Source organism: Triturus cristatus, chromosome 6 (genome assembly GCF_964204655.1).
Source record: "Triturus cristatus chromosome 6, aTriCri1.1, whole genome shotgun sequence".
Lineage (NCBI taxonomy): Eukaryota > Metazoa > Chordata > Amphibia > Caudata > Salamandridae > Triturus > Triturus cristatus.
In genome coordinates, this window is record NC_140589.1 from 1,772,233,491 (window position 1) to 1,772,245,524 (window position 12,034).

Consider the following 12,034-nt stretch of genomic DNA (forward strand, 5'->3'; position numbering starts at 1 on the left):
TCTTTTGCCCACCATGCCACCACAGATTAGACCCTGCTCCAATAGAAGAAGTCCAGCCCTACGTGCCAGGTCAGGGCCTCTCTGAACCGTAACATCAAACTGAGATGGCATGGTGTGCAAAATAATGATGTAAGATTAATCCCAGTATTTTGTTTTGTATAGTGTGTTGCCTTAAGTGGGATTGGTATGCCCAGGCATGGGTCCTATGCACACTATGTCATTGGAACCAAGCTGTACCTGGCTGATGAGCCATAAATAGGGTGAAACTGGTCCTGGGTTGCCCGTGTTCTGGTTCAGGGAGGACCTGGCTTGGACTGTTCCCACTGGAGCAGGATCAAGACTGATTTCCATATTGATTGGTCCAAACAGGTAGCTTGGTGTTCAAAATGATAATGGATTGGGATGCGGTCCGAGAAATTACCAGTGGCTGAAATTAATTCAACCATTCCATCCATCACTTTTTTGTATACTTTAGTGTGTTGCCCTAAGTGGGACAGGTATGCCCAGACTTGGGTCCCAGGCACACTGTGTCACTGAAACTAAGCTATACCTGGCTGATAAGCCCTAAGTAGGGCAAAACAGGCCCTGGGTTGCTTGTGTTATGATTCAGAGAGGTCCTGGCCTGGCAGTTCGGGCTGGAGTGTTCCATCTGAAGCAGGATTAAGACTGATTTGCATATAGCTGGGCCAAAATCGAGGTGGCATGGTAGCGAAGATTGGGACACGGCACGAGTAATTATCACTGGGTGAGATTAATTCAAGCATTCCATCCATTACTTTTTGAAATTCCGAAAGTGCTGCATGCACACTGTTTTGGGGCAGATTATGCTATATTGTGTTACCAAACATAAATTCAGATTTGGACAGGTTTGTTGATTGTAACGCTTTGTGAAGGAAAGCGAGAAATAGAAAGATGTGGCACAAGATCCAAAGATGGTGACTGCAATATTGCGACACTGCAGATATCTGATTATCAAAGGATAGTCATCATCAGTCATGATCCTTACGTTTCTAGTCGGCTTCCTTCAGATAGGAGCCTTCCAAGAGATGGAGTACCAAGAAGACCATCCCAGCAGCAAGGGTGGGGCTGAGTAAATAGAGGTTCTCTCTTAGACAGATGAGTTGTGAAACCTATCCTTCATTCATTTCTGGTAGGTCTCTAGCTCCAGAATTTGTCGAGCGGGTCTCAGAAGATTCTTCCGGCAGATTAAATAAAATCTGTCAGTTGTCTGTCTCCCTGCATATATAATTAACACAGGAGATCTATTTTGCAGATCCGCTACCGCTGAATCCACCAGTGCTTCAGTGACAATCCCTGGCTCCAATCCCACCTGTCTTTCATCCAGATGCCTTCAGTGCATTTAAGGGATCAGGAGTCAGGGAGCTGGGCTGGAACCAGCAGTGTCATCAGTGCTCTAGAAGGGTTTACAGGCGTTGTAGAGTAAAGGCAGAGTTAAAGTTGCTAGGCACAGGAGCTGAAATTATAAAGGCACCCACTGTGTATGTTATAAGTAGTCTTTGATTTGCTTTACATTTTTTACAATAAACTGTGTATTTCATCAGACTCTAATTACCCCATCCGAATAACTTCTTAGAAGTGATTACAAAATGAAAAAGACATTTATCCCCTGAGGGTCTGACAACTCAGCTACCATGTTTACATTTTAAGTATATATATGTCATCCTCCTCTCCATAGAGCCTAAGGCGTTGCATCACCAGGTATCAACAAGTCCTGAGCAGGTCATGCAGATGGGTGGGGACAGTGACTCCTTTGTTTTCGAGCTCATGTGTTCTGTGTTAAGATTGCATTACCTGTTCCATGAGAGTTGTGGTAAAACTGACATTGATAGCAGCTAGACAGAGTGAAGACTCTATGAGTGCTAGGATTTATTTTCTATGTTTCCAAATACCTGGTGCTGGTCCTAGAATGTTTGATACCCCGGGCTGAAAGAAGAAAGTGTGAGACTTCTTTTATCTGCATATGACCTGACATCACAGGAAGTGACATCAGAGGAAGTGACATGGATTGACTTTTCATCCTTGCTAAGAAGCATTGAAGCATCTTTACAAGAAGTAACTTCCCTAGGTCTCATTGAAATGGATCACATAGAATTATTGATGAGTAACTGTGAATAATAGGGATGTTTGTCATTGAGGGGTTCTGAGTGACATCAAATAGAGAATAAGAGTAATGCTTGAGTTGGCTATGATATCAGTCAGAACCCCAGGTGAAAAACATCCCTGTTAGTTGCTGTTTCCCAACTATAATTTGATGTTATGTATGACTCTCCCAAAACTGTACTCTCTGCTCTCAAGTGAAGCAGAGAGCCAGAGCTGCACTGACAGGCTCTCAGAGAGCCCTGACAGAGCAGGCCAGAATTCCTTCTGTTCTGTCTCATAGTTTCTACCTCATTGCAGTGATTAAGCGGCTGTATATTCTGGTATTCATAATAGAGGACACCGTACATAACAACACAAATACATAGTCTAATTATATATATATTCACGCTCCAAAGACAAATCACGGGCACTCAAGGGGGCAATCCTGATGTGGATTTATTGGCACAAGTAACAAAACAAACGCGTTTCAGCGGGACGACTTCCTCAGTGTTGGCAGCCGCTGCGTTCAAACTTCAATAAATACATCGTCATTGACACATCGTCATGACCAGTAATTGAAAGTGAGGCAAAACTTTTTCATCCCCTCTACAGATTGATTGATGTTCAGTGAAGCGGCGAGCTGTGAAGCGGCCTCTGATACGTTTAGAACGCGACCAGGCACTCGTTCTACTGACACTGGGGGTACCCCAAGCCAGCCCCAACAAGAACTGAAACATAAGTATCTACAGCTGGAGCAGCTGTATGAAAGAGAAATTAGGAAGTGGTGGGAGGCCCCTTCCTTACAACATTGCACAGATGTACACAGAGTGCCTAGAGGACTGCGCGTTTACACTGTCCCTGCATACGAGAACCCAGACCCCAAATTGCTCGAGGAATGGGCAGAGAATACATCAAACTCCTCAAAGGGGATGCTGGGAATTCTTGTAAAATTTGCCTGGAGTGACAGGGATAAAGCATTGAAAGAAATCGGGGAAATTGAAAAGAACATCACCAGTGAGGGTGAGAAAACATGACATGAGGAACTAAAGGCTTCAATGAAAAAGCGCCTTGAGAACTATGAGTTAAAAATCAAACAACGTAAACAGCAAAAACTTGACCGTGATGCCAAAGATTACGAATCAGGGAGGATAATCAGCCAAACGTGGCTCCGGGGAGGAAAAGGCAGGGTACCCGAACAACCAGCTGCCGCTCCACGAGAAGTGGAGGGTGGCAACCGAGGCGGGGCAAACAGAGACCAAAGCACCCGCCTGAAACGGAATGCAAAATTCAGGTAACAACCACCCCAGGTGATTCGAACAATCTCACCATTATCAATCTGACATCTAAACAATTAACATCTGTGGAAGAAACAGTGTTGAAACTGGGACTATCTTTCTGTCCCACGAGTAACTTTGAATACGCACAAATTTGCATAGATGTTTATAAATTTGTGAGAAGGCTGAAGCTGTTCAAGTTCTTCAAATTGAGAGGCTTGGACTCAGTAGAAGAAAGAGGGAAGCCCTTTCCTCCAGCACGGACATTTTGAGTGGAAATGATTTGGACACTCTAGCTGTCTTGGAAGAGTTGGGCAACAGCGAAATACCAACTGATGTGACCAATCCTGACGACTTGGATCGTATCTTCCATTGGGGGATGACACAGTCGAGACCATCCAGTTCTTTTAGACCGACCTCGAAATTCTTTCCTCAAACGACAATGGATGCTATTGATATTTTTGCAGAAAGAGTGAATCTAGACCTCCTGAAATTAAGGCAGGGTATGGAGAATATCTTAAACGATTAATGAGGAGGAGGGTCCTAGGGAATGTTTAGAGACCAAGACACAGACTATTTCCCCTATACAACACTCATTCACACAACAAATAAGTCTGGTGGTCTACACATGGGAGATGAGACTAAATCACCAAGTCACACAAAAAGTACTACAAAGACCGTAGACGCGAAAAGCAAGGTCTACACGTGTTTCTCTGTTATAGGTGTCAAAGGCATCCTGCTTGTACAGAGGAACGATTACTTAAAAGGTTGTATTCATTCCAACTTTATAAAAAGTATTTTTCACGTATTTTCTCACTCAATTTTTAATGTAGTAGCAATACAGTCTTTCTGTGTAGGTCCTGAAGAAAGCCTACGCCCAATAGTCAATAAGGCTGAAACATGTTGACCGTATTGTGAGGCAGCCTATGTGTTCAAAGCTGCTTCTGCACTATTTTTAATCAGGATTGGTAGAGATATTTGGAATAAAAGCGTTTTTCTCTTCTAACTCCTTTTTAATTTCACTCACATGCACTGCACAAATATTCCATCACTTAAAAAATCCATCATACATTATTGATGTCTATTACTATGTGAGAAAGTGAACTTTTCTTTACTTTCTCGTTTTGGGATTTTTGTGACCTGGTCGAAACCCGATCCACATGACTCTCCTCTGTGATCAAGAGGGGTAGTGGTGGGTAGGAAGGATATCCAAATGATGACACTGACTACACTGGTAATTGATGGAAATTCAACTTTTCGCGAAGGTCTTTTTGCTTTTCGCGTCTAGGGTCTTTGTAGTACTTTTTGTGTGATTTGGTGATTTAGTCTCATCTCCCATGTGTAGACCACCAGACTTATTTGTTGTGTGAATGAGGATATGGAGAATACCAGTAAGACATGGAATATCGCACTTGGGCAGAGACAGGCACTCAGAAATCTTACATTGGATGAAGAAATTGTGATCAAGCCCTCAGACAAAGGGGGCAATGTAGTGTTGCAGACTCGAGAGAACTATTGTAAGGAGGTGTACCATCAACTAAATAATCCGGACAATTACTCCAGAATCACGTCTAATGAATATATGAGCAGTATTAAGGACTATGAGCAACTCATCTCTAAATGGCAAGCGTTAGGAATGCTCTCAAGGGAGAAATTTGCCTTCCTTTCGATCTCTCATCTCCGTATACCGACATTCTACCACCTTCCGAAAGTCCACAAAAAATAAGTGGAATCCTCCGGGGAGACCAATATTATGGTCCATTGGAAGCCTGTTGGAAAATATGTTGAGATTCATTGACTACTTCTTATCTCCTTATGTGTTAGATTTACCATCATACACGAAGGACACTAAGGATTTCCTTAAACACATTGAAGGGGTGCTGTGGGAATCTGATTTCCGCATGATAACGTTGGATGTGTCGCGCCTGTACACAAGCATCGCACACCAAGATGGCATAAGTGCCACAAAATATTTCCTAAGGAATCGGTCGTTAAAATATGCACAACATAGCGAAATGCTGCTAGATTTCCTACAATTCTGTCTAGAGAATAATATATTAATCTTTCAATATCAGATCTATAGACAGCAGAAGGGAACGGCCATGGGAGCCTGCTTCGCCCCCAGCTTTGCAAACTTGTTCGTAGGCTGGTGGGAGAAGCAGGTGGCGTGGTCAGACACTTGTGACAGGTGAGTAGAGAACAGTCAGCTGGAGACGTTGCATTGACGATCTCTTCCTGATATGGAGGAGGCACAAAAGAATCTGCCTTACAATACATTGATTTTTTGAATTCGAATGACCTTAACCTGAAGTTCACAAGTGAAATCTGCGCAACTGAGGTCACTTTCTTAGATCTGAAAGTGTTTGTAGCTGAAGGCAAAATCCAGACAGCAGTTTTTAGGAACTCCACAGCAGGCAACTCGGTGTTGCACGCAAGAAGCAGCCATCCGAGCTATCTAATCAACAGCATTCTCTATGGGGAATTGTTACGTATCAAGAGGAACAGTACCAGAGAGGAACACTTTGAGAGAGATGGATCTGAGAGTATCAGAAGATTTGAAGTAAGAGGATATAAGAGAGGCATCTTGAAGAAAGCGAGGCAGTGAGTGGCAGAAAAACCAAGGGCTGATTTATTGAAAGATGGCCATAAAATTCAGCCACAAGTGAAGAATAGCTTCAGGCAAATAACAGGCTTCACTAGAGCAGCTGGTAGTGTGAGGAAGATCATGCAGGCCAACTAGCGGATTTTGAAGTCCGATACAGTTATAGGACACGATTTGCCCTCTCATCCTTCACTCACTTTTAGGAAAACACGGTCCATCAGAGGTCAGTTGGTGGACAGCCACTTGGTAACGCAGAAAGTGCAAACAGGTATCATGGGTCTGACTGGCTTATTCCCTTGCGGCAGGTGTAGGGCCTGCGGCAACAGTGTGAAGGTGGCAGCGTTCAAAGTAGCCGGCCTAAGAAACCCTATACGTATTACTAGATTTATGAACTGCAATACACCGTACACGGTATATTGCCTAGTATATCCGTGTGACTTAAGGTACGCGGAAAGCACCATTCACCCAATTAAAATCTTCATTTTAGAACACCAGCGGGCTATTCAGAACAGAGGGCAGAGCTACCCGGTGGCGAGGCATTTTCAGTCACATCATAACAGCGATAGAAAACTGTTAAAATATTTTTGTATAGACCATGTACCACGTGACATAAGAGGAGGGGAACAGAGAAAAGAAATTGCGTAGATTCGAATTGTGCTATATCCTTGACATGGTGAGGAAATCACCGATGGGCCTCAATATGAAAGGAGCTTGGGGTACACTTGTAAATTGCAGTAAGATAAGAAAGGAGTCGGACTTAGCTGAGGGGGTCCATGAGCAGCTGTAGTAGGAATCAGCCCATCCAGGGTTTTAACTATGTGAGGCCCTTTCTATAACATGCAGAGCAAGCCGCATGAGAGTCCAAGTGGGAGTGCTGCCCATATTGGGCAAGATTTCAGGGCACTTACATACATTTAATTTAATGTAATAGGTTTGGGGACTGACATAGTCCATCCAGGGCATAATTATGACTATGAGGTATGAGTGGTTATAATTTTCTTTGCACCTCATATGATTATGTTGTAGTCATATGCAACATCGAGGTGGTAACAAATGTATTTCTAATATGGATTGGATTTAAGTTGCTTTTGGGCACTCTATTTGTCAGTTTAATGCTCCTATTGAAAGCGATCTGTCGGACTAATGAACTAAAGTGAAATGACTCTCATGTAGCACGCAGATGTTCGAGCGCAGATTGTATTTGTATTTACATTTACATTTTAAAGGGGCCGTAGAATTTTACCACTTAACAATGGTGGCTCATATATGTTTACATGCCTGACCTTTGATGATGAAAAAGCTTTGCCTGACTTTTAATTACTGGTCATGACGATGTGTCAATGACGATGTAATTATTGAGGTTTGAACGCAGTGGCCGCCAACACTGAGGAAGCCGTCCAGCTGAAACGCGTTTGTTTTGTTACTTGTGCCAATAAATCCACATCAGAATTACCCCCGTGAGTGCCCGTGATTTGTCTTTGGAGCGTGAATACTTTCTACGAGTCTGCCCTCGTACATGGTGCACCTGTCAGCGAGTGCAGGGGCACTGGCAGGCTTTGGAGCTAAGGATTGTTAGAAGGCGACCTCAGAGGAGCCCGGAGGGGGCCCTGACTACCCTGAGACCAACCCTCGAGGTATCGTAGCCGGGCACTGGCGGGAGACTCCTTAGGGGAGGAATCTCGTATCTAGGATCGTACACTGGGCACCACACGACAAAGAGACACCACACCGTGAGTTCTTAAGACCAAATCTTTATCAGATCGGAGTCGTAGGATCTTTATGATCAGCAAGGCAAATATATACAAGTAGAGCACGGGCTCACAGAGTCTCCGGGGGGTAGGAGGTAGCGGGACAGTCTTTGGGGATATGGATCAAATGCAGGGGCGTACCCGGCGCGCAGCTCACAATCCTCGAGCTGGGGGATACGCTTGTCGTCGTCGGGGTCCGGCGGGACCAGGAGAGTCTGTGGGAGCCGCGAGTCACTCAGCAGGGCTCAAGCACAAGTTCGGAGGTCTTACGATCTTTCGGGGAGCCGCGAGTCACTCAGCAGGGCTCAAGCACAAGTTCGGAGGTCTTACGATCTTCAGGGAGCCGCGAGTCACTCAGCAGGGCTCAAGCACAAGTTCGGAGGTCTTACGATCTTCAGGGAGCCGCAAGTCACTCAGCAGGGCTCAAGCACAAGTTCGGAGGTCTTACGATCTTTAGGGAGCCGCGAGTCACTCAGCAGGGCTCAGGTGTTTCCAAAGGCGAATCTGCCGGATAGTCCCAGAGCACCCCTTGTTATAGGACGACTCCTCTTTGATGTGCGATGGAAACTGCTCCTCCCTCTCTCATCCCAAAGGGAGCGCGATGTCCTCCAGCCGGAGTGGCGCCTCTAGGCCATGGTCGCGATGGGGCTGGGCGGCCATCATGGTGCATGAAGTGGGCACGCGGGCCCGGTGTTGCCGAAAGGAGGAAGGCCACGGACGGGGAAGTCCGGGTCGGGTGTGTGTGTGTGTTCTGGTGGGAAGGATCGGCTAGGCCGTGTGCTCGGGGGCTGTATGAGGTGCGTGGGTCAGGTTATGTGGTGCGGGGACAGGGATGGCCATGCCACGAGGCCGGGTCTAACACGCGTCCCCCCCAGCTGAAAGCCGGAGAGAACTACCCATCTTCTTGGGGGTTCTCTTCGCTGAGGCGGAAGAACCGGGAGAGGCCATCGGCGTGGTCAGTACCAGGGCGATGTTCCACGGTGAAATCCATCCCCTGGAGGGAGATTGACCACCGCAGTAGTTTGGGGTTTTCTCCTCGCATCTGCATGAGCCATCGCAAGGGGCGATGGTCAGTTTGGACTTTGAAATGGGTGCCGAACAGATAGGGGCGTAACTTCTTGAGGGCCCAGACTACGGCGAACGCCTCGCGCTCGATGGTGCTCCATCTCTGTTCTCTGGGCAACAGCCTTCGGCTGAGGAAGGCTACGGGCTGGTCTAGGCCTTGGTCATTCACCTGGGACAGGACGGCCCCAATTCCCTGCTCGGAGGCATCCGTTTGTACCACAAACTCCTTGGAGTAGTCGGGGGCCTGGAGGACGGGGGCAGTGCACATGGCCGCTTTCAGGGCATCGAACGCCTCTTGGCAGGCTGAGGTCCACTGCACTCTCTTGGGTTGTTTCTTGGACGTGAGTTCCGTGAGGGGACCAACTAGGCTGCCGTACCCCCGGATGAATCTCCGGTAGTAGCCCGTGAGGCCCAGAAAGGCTCGGACCTCCGTTTGGGTAGTAGGGGGTTCCCAGGCTAGGATGGCGTTGATCTTGGGCTGTAGAGGGGCGACCTGGCCGCTTTTCGACCTGGTGCCCCAGGTAGACTACCGAACCTTGCCCAATCTGGCACTTGCTGGCTTTCACGGTGAGGCCTGCCTGGCACAGGGCGGTTAGCACCCTCCGGAGGTGCTGGAGGTGCTCACTCCATTCGGAACTGAAAACTGCGATATCGTCTAGATAGGCAGCGCTGAACTTTTCCAGCCCGGCCAGGACTCTATTTAGCAGACGCTGGAAGGTGGCCGGGGCATTTTTCATCCCGAAGGGCATCACGCGAAAGCGATAGTGCCCATCCGGGGTGGAGAAGGCGGACCGCTCCTTGGCTCCTTCTGTGAGCGCAATTTGCCAGTAGCCGCAGGTGAGATCGATGGTGCTGAGGAACCGAGCAGCCCCGAGTCGGTCAATGAGCTCGTCGGCTCGGGGAATGGGGTGGGCATCGGCTCGGGTGACTTCATTGAGTCCCCGGTAGTCCACGCAGAAGCGGAGTTCTGGGGCGACACCGGGGGCAGCTGCTTTCGGGACCAGGACCACGGGGCTGGCCCAGGGACTGTCTGAGGGTTCGATCACTCCCAAGGTCAACATCTTCGAGACCTCGGCTTGAATGCAGGACCGGACCCGATCAGGGACTCGGTAGGCTCGGTGTTTCACCGGTGGGCTGTCTCCGGTGTCCACGTCAGGGACACACCAGTCGGTGACTTGGGGGACCAGAGAGAACAGGTCGGAAAACTGCCCTAGGAGCTGGCGGCAATCCTCACGTTGCTGGGAAGTGAGGGATGGGGAGAGGTTCACTCCCTCTACGGAGCCATCCTTCTCTTTGGTACACAGGAGATCAGGGAGGGGATCCAACTCCTCTTCGGCCCCGTCATCGGTGGCCAGCAGGAGGCTCAGTTCCGTCCGCACAAAGTGAGGCTTGAGGCGGTTCACGTGGAGGACCCGGAGGGGGTCCCGTGGTGACTGGACGTCCACCAAGTACGTGACCTGGCTCTTCCGCTCAATCACTTTGAAGGGCCCGGTCCATTTATCCTGGAGGGCGCAAGGTTTCACGGGGGCCATGACCCATACCTGCTGGCCCGGCTGGAACTCGACCAGAGTGGCATTCTGGTCGTACCAGCACTTCATCTCTTCCTGGCTCGCCTCCAGGTTGGCCTCGGCCAGCTCTCGGAACTTCCTAGTCTGGTTTCGGAGGGTCAGGACGTATCGGAGCACATCTCGGGGGGGGCCTCGGGGCGCCGCCTCCCACCCTTCCTTGACCAGGCTGAGGGGCCCCCGTACGGGGTGCCCGTAGAGTAACTCAAAGGGGCTGAACCCCAAGGATTTCTGGGGAACTTCCCGGTAGGCGAACAGGAGGCAGGGGAGCAGGACGTCCCACTTACGCCAGAGGGGCTCTTCCAGGCCTGCGATCATCCCCTTCAGAGTCCGGTTAAACCGCTCTACCAGGCCATTTCCTTGGGGGTGGTACGGGGTGGTGAACTTATAGGACACTCCACATTGTTGCCACAGGGACGTCATGTATCTGGAGATGAAGTTCGTACCGCGATCGCTCACGACCTCGCGGGGAAAACCCATACGGGAAAAGATTCCCATCAACGCCCGGCCCACCACGGGGGCTGTGACGGTGCGCAGGGGTATGGCTTCAGGGTATCAAGTGGCATGATCCACCAGGACGAGGATAAAGCGGTGACCTTGGGAGGTTGGGGGGTCCAGGGGCCCCACGATATCGATCCCGACCCGTTCAAAAGGGGTACTGACGACAGGGAAGGGTTGGAGGGGAGCCTTGCGCTTTCCTCCGCTCTTACCACTTGCCTGGCACGTGGGACAGGACTTGCAGTGGGCTTCTACATCCGCTTTCATTCTGGGCCAGTAGAAGTGAGTCACGAGGCGACTGTAGGTTTTGTCCTGGCCCAAGTGGCCTGCGAGGGGGACGTCGTGGGCCAAGCCCAGGAGGAGGTCTCGGAAGCGTAGGGGTACCACCAGCACCCGGGGTGATCCTAGCTCCACCGACTTCTGCTCGCTGTACAAAAGGTCATTCTCCCAATACACCCGGTGCGTTCCAGTTTGGTCGCCCGCGGCCTGGGCCTCTGCTTGTTGCCGGGGCCCGACCAGGGAAGGACAGGTAGCCTGCTCTCGGCAGAACTCCTCTCGGGAGGGGCCCCCCTCGTGGCACCACTGGGCCAACTCGGGCAGATCGCCTAACTCGGTGACCTGTGCGGAGTCGGAAGGTGGGGGTTCGTCGCTGGCGACCGACCCTCCTTGTGGGGGGATGTGGGGACCCTCGGCGGGGACCATCCGGTCTTCTGTGGTCGGGGCGTCTTCGACTTCCCCAAGGGGGGTCACTCGGGCTGCCATAGATCGGGTGGTGGCGCACACCCACTCAGGGAGACCCATCATCCCTAGGTGGGTCTTGCGCTCGACTTGTTTCCAGGGGGAACTTTCCAGGTCGTTCCCCAGGAGACAGTCGACTGGCTGGGAGGTTCTCACTGCGACTTTCAGTTTACCGACCACCCCTCCCCACTCAAAAGGCACCAGGGCTACCTTACACAGACTTTCCGTATTGTCGGCGGAAATTACCGGGCAAAAGACGTTGGGGAGGACCTGGTCTTCGTTGACTAAATGACTGAGGACACCGGTGATGCTGGCCCTGGTGTCACGAAGGGCCTCTACTTGGTAGCCATTGATCATTACGAGCTGCCCATATTTCTTCGTGTTGGAGGGCAGGAGGCTTCCAGGGACCATTTCTCTATCTCCTAATGATACTAGGGCCATGGC

General features: G+C 49.7%; 1 protein-coding gene across 6 annotated transcripts in view; it reads left to right on the forward strand.

Moving 5' to 3' along the window:
- The window catches only part of FBXO16 (F-box protein 16), a 355,765-nt gene that overhangs the window by 145,609 nt on the left and 198,122 nt on the right, over positions 1 to 12,034 (forward strand). The gene's annotated exons all lie outside the window — the stretch shown is intronic.